This window comes from Poeciliopsis prolifica, unplaced genomic scaffold (assembly GCF_027474105.1).
Source record: "Poeciliopsis prolifica strain line A6 unplaced genomic scaffold, Auburn_PproV2 SCAFFOLD003, whole genome shotgun sequence".
NCBI lineage: Eukaryota > Metazoa > Chordata > Actinopteri > Cyprinodontiformes > Poeciliidae > Poeciliopsis > Poeciliopsis prolifica.
In genome coordinates this window covers 18,226,079-18,235,011 of record NW_026562378.1, presented here as the reverse complement: position 1 = coordinate 18,235,011, position 8,933 = coordinate 18,226,079, and positions in this window count along the sequence as shown.

Below are 8,933 nucleotides of genomic sequence, written 5' to 3'. Positions count from 1 at the left end.
AGCCCTTATCTCCCAGATTAAGCCCATGTTGGGTTTAAACCCATAATGATGACCTCATCGTGTTGCTTGCAGACAGTGGGGGAAACCTCGACTAATGCACATAGCAAGTGTAACAGAAGTCCACAAAAACAAGCAGTGAAAGCCTCACTGTTCTCTCCACTTGTGCTGGGGATTATAAAAACACAAGGACAGATTTAAGAGGTTCTCCCTGACTTTATGCTAAACCACATCTTGGTATCTTGGATCTTAAAAATCTTTAAAATATGACAATAAATCAAAATAAGTTTTCCTGATGTTTTTCAAGGAAGAAAAATAATTGTATTTAACCTATCTTATTTTTAGTCATGTTTCATGTTTCTGACACAAAAAGTGCTTTTGGATACATGCCAGATTATGACAATATACTGCTGATAATGGAAGTTCTTGCTTCTGTCAAAAACATTTTAGTTTCCGTGAAGAACTTTTTAGTTGTTGTCGTTTTCTGTTATATTTTAGCTAATGATTTCAGTTTTCGAATCAAAAAACTTTTGGGAACCAAGTTCTAACAAGAAAAAAAGGGAATAAAATTAAATTGAATTTAATTACCAGAAAATTTTCTGTGGTTACCATAGAAAGTTACAGGCAAACTAATCTCTAAAATGCTTTTAAAACAGTGTGTAAGGTGCTGGTCTATCTGGTCTCTACAATCACTTTATGGAAAACTTAAGAGTTGCACTCTTGGCTCACTTGTTTTTCATTGTTTTGTATTTTTTCTATAATTTCTCCAATGAACATGTCCATTGGAACTAGAAACTCAAACACAATTATAACGTTGCAAAAATGAGGATACAGAGTGGAATTTTTTACATGAAACAAAGGAGAAAAAATAAACATTTCTTTTGTAATCATTTCAAATTTATCCATCCAATGGGAGACAGAAAGAAAAACTAAATAATACAGAACTATTTTGTTTTTGTCCAGACAGAGACGACACACATATACAGAAGCATTCTCTATAAAACAATAGTGAAAGATCAAGGTAGAAGCATTTCAAAATATCTGCACAAATTAATATGGCAGCTTAGCTTCACACTTTGAATCTTTAGTTTAACAGTATTTCATCTTAAATTCTCATATTAACAGCTTAGGAGTCCAGGCTTAAAACTGGGTTCATAAAAGTTGTATGCTGTGTTTGATGTAACATGAAGAAGAAGAAGTAAAAAAAAGAACAGCTTCCTATTATATGATTCCTGGTCCTATTCTGTCTCAAGGCAATCTAAACCAAGAAGCATCCTCTATGTATATTTTTAATCTTTTTCTGAAAATGTTCCTCATAATTTATTTATTGGAGTTCAGTTGGTGAGAAAGTTTTATCTGTGTTCAGGCTTTGAGGATCATTACTGCTTCTGATGTCGAGAGCAGCTTATGTTGTTATTGTGGGGAACTTTATGAGAAACAGACACTGAATATAAAACCTGCAGGATATCAAAACAGAAGAGCAAAGAAGGCCCACTCCACAAGGACACACATTTTGGAAAGTAATATTTTGATATCACATGTTCAGCTGATAGAAAAATCAGTACCAATGATGGGACTGATGGGATTCTTTCATTTACAGCTAAATGAACTATTGTGAGACCTTTAGTGGAAGTACAGATCTCTGTGGCATCTAGCCAAATAAGTGATGTGAAATGCTGCATTGCCTGGCTGCATGAATCATTATCTGCAGGAGGGAATTAACAGACGTCTGCAGTGGAAAATGTAGAGAGGAATGTCACGTAGATACCTTGGATTGTAAGAGTACATACAGTATATGGTGTAAGAACCAGGGCCAAGTGGACACAGATTGTCCCAGTGTGGATGTGGGGGGAAGATGGCAGAGGAGAGGTGTGTTCACATGTTTGCGTGGGGTTGGATTTAGACTAGAAAATGAGGGGGAGGGCAGATTCTGTCTCTTTGAAGCTTTGAGCCTATTTATGGGTTCTCATTAAGAGCCTCTTGTGTTGCTCATCATCACTTTCACTCATACAGAGCTGAATAGGTGGCCAATCATTAAATCCACTTACCTTAATTCCTAACAGGAATGTAAACAAAGAGGGAAACGATAAGCAGAACCCTCATGTTCACATCTAACAGTAGACTAACATCAGATTTTTGATTAAAAAATAAATATATTTGGATATTTATTATGGAATCATATGGAAATGTGCATTACAGTGTGACAGCAGCCAATGCTATCATCATTCAGGTTGCCCCAAATAATGTGCTTCATATCATTCAGTGTCGGATTCATTAAGTCTGGCGCCAACGAGTATTGGTGGGAGGGTCGGAGGATGTTGTGGGTGAGGAGGGTGGTGGGGTGGGGGAGTTCTCCATTTCAGCAGGATGACCTCACCTCCCTGTCTGCAGCTCAGGAAGAAGACTTTTCATTCATGAAGTTCACTCATTCACACATAGGCATGCACAAAAATGTACACACACAGAGATGCAACCAAGCCTTGTCTGCAGAGGATGCTGAGGAGGCGGCCATGTCAATGAGGCAACTTTCAGGTGAGATCACTCCCGGATGTTAAACTTCCTCCCTGTTTTTAAAAACACTGTAAAACAGTGAGTGCTATATTCCATTACATCATTTGATTTTGTTTGCAGTCCAGTACAGTTTACATGCAGCATGAAGATGTTAATGAAAACTGATGAAGATCTCTTTACACACTTAACAACTATGCATTCATTTTGTCCACCTGGAAGACACCAGAATCAAAATGAACCAAAAAAGTAAGTTATGTTAATTATAGAGCAGAAACTTTTAGAATTTGACAATCATCAAGTGAGAAAAAAGACCAGAAAGGGCATTTTTTGTCAACTTTTGTGGAAATAATGAGTACTGTTAGAGATAAGATTGTTACGCACAAAAACATTTTTGATTTATAGAGCAAACAAAAGTCTTTACAAAGTAAAAGCATTTCAACAGAGAGTACAATTGGTTTATTTTTTTCATAGTCTTAATAGTAGAACAAAATGCTAAATTATCTTCTGCATAAAATGTTGCAAGACTTATTTGTGTAATGGTGTCAATATTCTTTGTAATGTAATGTCTTTTTTTTACAAAAAGAAAAAGAAAATCTGATTTTCTGTGCCAACAAATCCCCACAGCAAAAAAGATAAAAGGAAAAGTGTGCATTCTTCCCTGAGTCATTTGTTAATCTACTAAGCAATATATCAAAGCATATTTTAATTTGTATGCCTGTTTATAATTTAAATTAAGGAAGAGATCAATGTTTAGACTTGAAAATACTTTTTATTTTAATGCTAAACAGATCATTCCACAGTGGAAGGATGAGTCACAGCTCCAACTTCTTGTTTCCTTTTTACATTCTTCATATACATTATTAGCTAATTGTATATACAAAAAAACATATGGAAGCTGATTATAGGAAAATTTCAGAAAATCGAACAAGCCTTCAGAAATTCTTTAGCAGTTGGGTGAATAAAATAAGTCAGTAATTTTCTTTCATGAACTGGTTTCAGTAAATGTGATGAACAGCGTAAAGTAAATAAATTAAAAAGAGAAGTAACTCATTTTACCTTTGACCCGGAATATACAAAACATCTTGGTATCACCACATTTCATGCAATTTATGTAACTTTAGCTTATCGTAAATAATACACACACACACACACACACACATATATATATATATATATATATATATATATATATATATATATATATATATATATATAAACAAAGATTTTAAATTTGAAGGACTAGGATTAGAAAACACTGAGACAGAACCTTGGAAGACTGAATAGCTGAGACCAAAGACCCACAGTGGGATCCTGACTTTATATTGGAGAACCATTGATTTCAAGGAATCAAAATTTCACATTTCAGTGTTTTTAGAGCAGAACAGTCCATGCAACTCTCACACCATCATTTGGTTTGGCTTACATTCATCCCTGCACTTACATTCATCTCTGCACAACCTCATCCACCTTCTTTGGCTGCTGGCTTGGAGTGATATTAGGAGATGATGCTTGCTGCTATGTTTACACAGAGTATTTCTTAGCTTTAAATTAAACACATGTCTGTAAATCACATAAGAATTCCCATCTCCCATTTTGGTTCTCTTTGTCTCTCTGGTGTGCTACATGGTTGTGACATGTTTCTCTTGCAAGATGGAGTAGAGTTTATTAATTAGTCCAATGTGTTTTCACAAAACAGTCAATTTGACAAATCAAACAGGTTAATTTAAAGTGAACGCAACTTGATGATGATTTCAATTTGTCATTAGTCCCCAATTATTTGACTCAATAATTGGGGACTAATGAAACAAATAAATGTCTTGGATAAAGTGAGTTACAATAACATTTAATTTCCCTTTGGAATAAATAAAGTATTTCAATCACATTTTAATGAAAAAGAACATCTTTGGAGTTGGTGTTTTTATGTATAATATTGTAACTTCTACTCATGTTACCATATGCAAACTGCTAAAGTAAAGTAGTTAAAACCTTCTTAGAATTTTTAATGAAAACAGCTTTAAGAGTTCCACCTAAAAACATCTCAACTCGTGCCATTATGCCACAAAATATGACAATGCAACACTCAGATGTTCCCTTGATCTCACAAAGAGATTAGGGGAAGTGTCTGATTTTGCTTTGAAACCTCCTCAGAAACAGGGATGGGATCAGGCGGCCTGCAGCGGCTCAGTCAGGAGAGGGTTAAAAACAATAAAGGCGGAGGCTGCAGAAGCCTTCCTGAAAGTCACGTGCTCTGTGTCCGGAAGAAGGGGAAGAAGTACGTAGAAAAGGAACAGTGGATGATGGGTGATGGAGACGAGCGGGGGAGGAGTCTGGACCATGTTGCCGTAGAAACTGAATCCTCAGTAGGCCGGTGTGAAGTCAGAGGCGTAATATTAGGTGGTGACTGCACTTCAATGCAGGGGGTGCTGTGATGTGGGTGGTGTGGTGATGGAGGGGAGCAGCAGTGGTGACTCACGCTGGAGAACATGCTCTGCATTCTAATGGAGGTAGAAGCTGTTCTCACACACCTCCATCAGCTACATCACCTTCAGTCTTCAGCCCCTTCTCCTGTGCAAAATGCCCCCTTGCTGATTCCCATCCTGAGCCTCCCTTCTTTTGAGCACATAATTAAGTCATTATGACAGTGGAGGTACCATTAGTTTAAGTTCTGGTGGCTTTTTTGCTCATGCTGCTGAAGGGGATCTAATAGAGGGAACCAAATGCTTAGACAGGCAAGTAAACAGCAACCATGTAATTGGTGGTGGTGTAATTGCACAGGATGGGTAGCAATTAAAGGAATAATATGTGTAAACCGTGCTCAAGATTATCATTGGATTAACTACACTTCCCAAACACCCTTTGAGTGTGGAACCTCACCAGCTGGTAGGGAGGAGGTGTTGGTAATTATACTGACCATATCTATGCTGTTTTTTTTGTACATGTCTGTGTTTAGAAATGGGCTGTTTTAATTTTAGCTTCAGGGAAACTGGTTTGTATCTCATTAATATTTTGTGGAAAAACAGTCACAAATTTACTTTTTCCTCTGAGGGTTTAAGATGAGAAACAATGATCTGCAATGATAAACAGCTTGTTAACTACGAAAGAAAAGCCTCAAGGACGATAATTAATTTTAACAGGCAAGATACTCATAAGCCTGGCATATGTTTTTTACATCCAATTACCAATTTAAGTTAACAAACTAAAAAATTGAATAAAGTTGTATTACATTTTTCAAATCTATGGTCACTGGGTGATATTTACAGCCATAATGTGGCTTAAAATAATTACATTGAGACATTTTCAGAAATGTTAGCCAACATTCTAAAGAATACTATATGCTCTTGGCTGTTTTATTTAATAGTCACAACAACTAAACATGTACTGTTGACATCGGGGGAGGTGACGTGCCCTCGCCTGACCACAAATAATTGACTTTACATCGAGCAATGCTCTGCTCTTCCTTTTAAGGAAACACACTGTACTGTGGGCTCATTTCCCATCACTGTTGTGTAAAACTGGAAGCAGCAGGGAGGGAGGCTGAAAAAAAAAATCCCAAGCATGATGACGTTCTTTTGGTCTCCACCCACAAATCAATCTCATGGTTTGGCAAGAACCAATGAAAAACATGCTGGCTGTTTGGAGATGTAGGAAGTGCTGCAGCTGTGGGGAGATATTTCCTCCAAGTTTGTGTATGTCTCCTTGCTGGTGACAGTGACTCACGTGATTTTTGGGAAGAGGTAGTGGCTGCTGTGTCCCCTGCAGTGAAGCAGAAAAACCCTGGACATCGCTTGAATATTTAATTTTACATTCTCATGGATTCTTTGTAACTTTGTAACTGATGTTTGGAGGTTTTGATCCCAAGAAGTAACTTTAATCTCCTGTTATCATTTCGTGAGTGCTAACTGGATTTTGCAAGGATCTTTTTGGTTTGTACCTAACAGTGGATAACAAACAGTAAAACCAAATAACTGTCGAACACTAAGGGTTGTGATTGTATTGGAAAATTAGTAAAGCTTCTCACCCACTGCATGATTCTGACAATACTTTAACAACAAAAATATCTAAATAAATCACAATCACAATTTTTCAGGTATTGCCAATATGCTTTTCTTGATCTGAAGAAATAGTAGGAGAATGGAGCATCATCTTAGGAGTCCCAAATGAATCTGATAGAGAATTTGTAAAGAGAGGTAAAGATTAAGGTATTGGAAGAAACAGCTTCTAACCTCAAAGCCCTGTGGCTCAGAAAAACAGATGAATTGTCAGAAATATTAGTAGAAACATACAAAAAGCCAACCAGCAACCATTACATGCAATTAAGGAGACCACCTGAAGTTTTTCCAAGTCTACCTCCCACAAATTGGAAAATATGAATATATGTCCGCAGTGACTGCTCACAACATTTTATTAATTTAGCTAACTCTCCTACTATTGTAACAAGTCAAAGTAATTAGTGAAAAACATCTTCAGGACTTCAATGTGTTTTCTTTTATCTGTATTTGAGGGAGCTACTGCCTTTCTGCTTGATAGAGAAATATTTTAACATGGAGGTCTATTGTGATGAAAGGGAAGAGGGTCTTTATAGCAAAATGCTACACATGGGTCTCCTGCCTCATGAAGGTCAAGTGTCAAAATCATAATTTACGTGAATGCTAATAAGCAACACATCTTTTGAAAAAAATAGTTTTTGTTTATGTTTTATGTGTAGTATGACAAAAGTTTTTATCTTATCACAGTTGATCTAATCTGTCCAAAAATACAAGACAATCTTATTTTTGTCTGATATAGGTTGCACAGCATTGCCTTCTAAATTTGTAATCTAGAAGAATACCGGTGTCTAATTATACAGATTTATGCAAATTATCTGCTTCACTGGATCACATGTTAGCAGTATTATGAGTCATTAATTCAGCTAAGGGACAATTATAATTTTATATGATACTGCGATGAATCTGATGTTCCCATGAGGTCAGGACTATGTGACTGGCATACATGACTAAAGCTTGTTTAAGAGGTATTTCCAAATGAAAAAAAAAAACAAAGCAAATGTTTTACTCTGGAAAAAAAAGGAACATGGTTAAGTAATTATTTTATAATATAGTGGTGCCATTTTTATTGTCATAAAAAGACATTGAATCTTTCACATACAAACACTCACCCATGCACTACCTCAGACCAGATTTAGAAACTGCACTATCATGCATCTTAGGAAAAAGCTTGAGTAACCCATGGAGTACCGGTTAATGCATGTGGTGAACATACACACTCCACACAGACAAATCCCTGTAGGTAACTGAACCCCTTCTTACTGCTATGCAACAGTGCTGATAACTAAACTGCAGTGGAGCCAAATAGAAAAAGGAGGAAAATGAAAAAGCTTCTCTCTATAAAGGAAATGGCTGCATCACTTAGCCTGGTTTAGATAAATTATATAGGGCTAAAATAGATCAAACCAGAATGGGGATGTCCAGCTGCAATTTACAGACACATGCTGAGTTATTCCAACTCCCAGGCACTGAATTTTATCAGTGTGTTATACACATAATCTGGGCAAGTTAAAGTCACTGAATTTATCATAAAATTTTCTGTATACCAGAGTAAACATAGTCCATTATACATCAAGTCCATTATAAAAAATGCCTTCAAACTTAATAAACAACTCCCACATTCAAAGGATCATAAATCACTTCATATTATTGATTTTGACACAAACTACCACATTAGGTCATTGTAGAAAGTAATGGAGTTATTATTGTGATGTCACATTTTCCTTATAGCTCGTAAGGATAAGAAAAAAATGTTTTAATTCCCTAATCAGAAAACCTCAGACATAAAAGAGAGGGTGTGTTACCAAAACAACAAATGACTTCTATCACAGTTCAGTTAGCTGTTGAGGTACTGTCCATGGTGCTGATTTATGAAGGCCTAAAGTGACTCAGTGAAGACTAAAATAAATTGCAGTAGCCTGTAGTGGAGTCATGGAGTCAGTATATTAACAATTTAAAGAATTTTAAGTCAACAATCATTAAAACTAATATTTGGGTTGTTTACAGGAGTTTGCTGTTGGAAAACAGGCACCATTTTTTATTTAAATAAAACCCTGAACACCCAGAACTCTAAAGAAGTTGGAATATGCCACTTCAAATCAATGACTAAATTTCATTAAGATAAATTAAGTTTTGGAAAAACTTGCTTAGTGGTTCTCTAAAATAAAGACTCTAAAATAAAGACACTCAATGGTCCGCTGCTCCATCTAGTGTTGTGAAGTAAACCAACCGCTCCAGATTATAACAGATTACTCAGAAAATACATTTTTAAGATGCACCTCTCAAACAACACATGTTGTTTTCGTAAGCCTGTACTGCAGATCAACAATTCAGGGGTGTGGAATATAAGCAGGAGCAAAAACATGATCTAATTGAATAAAC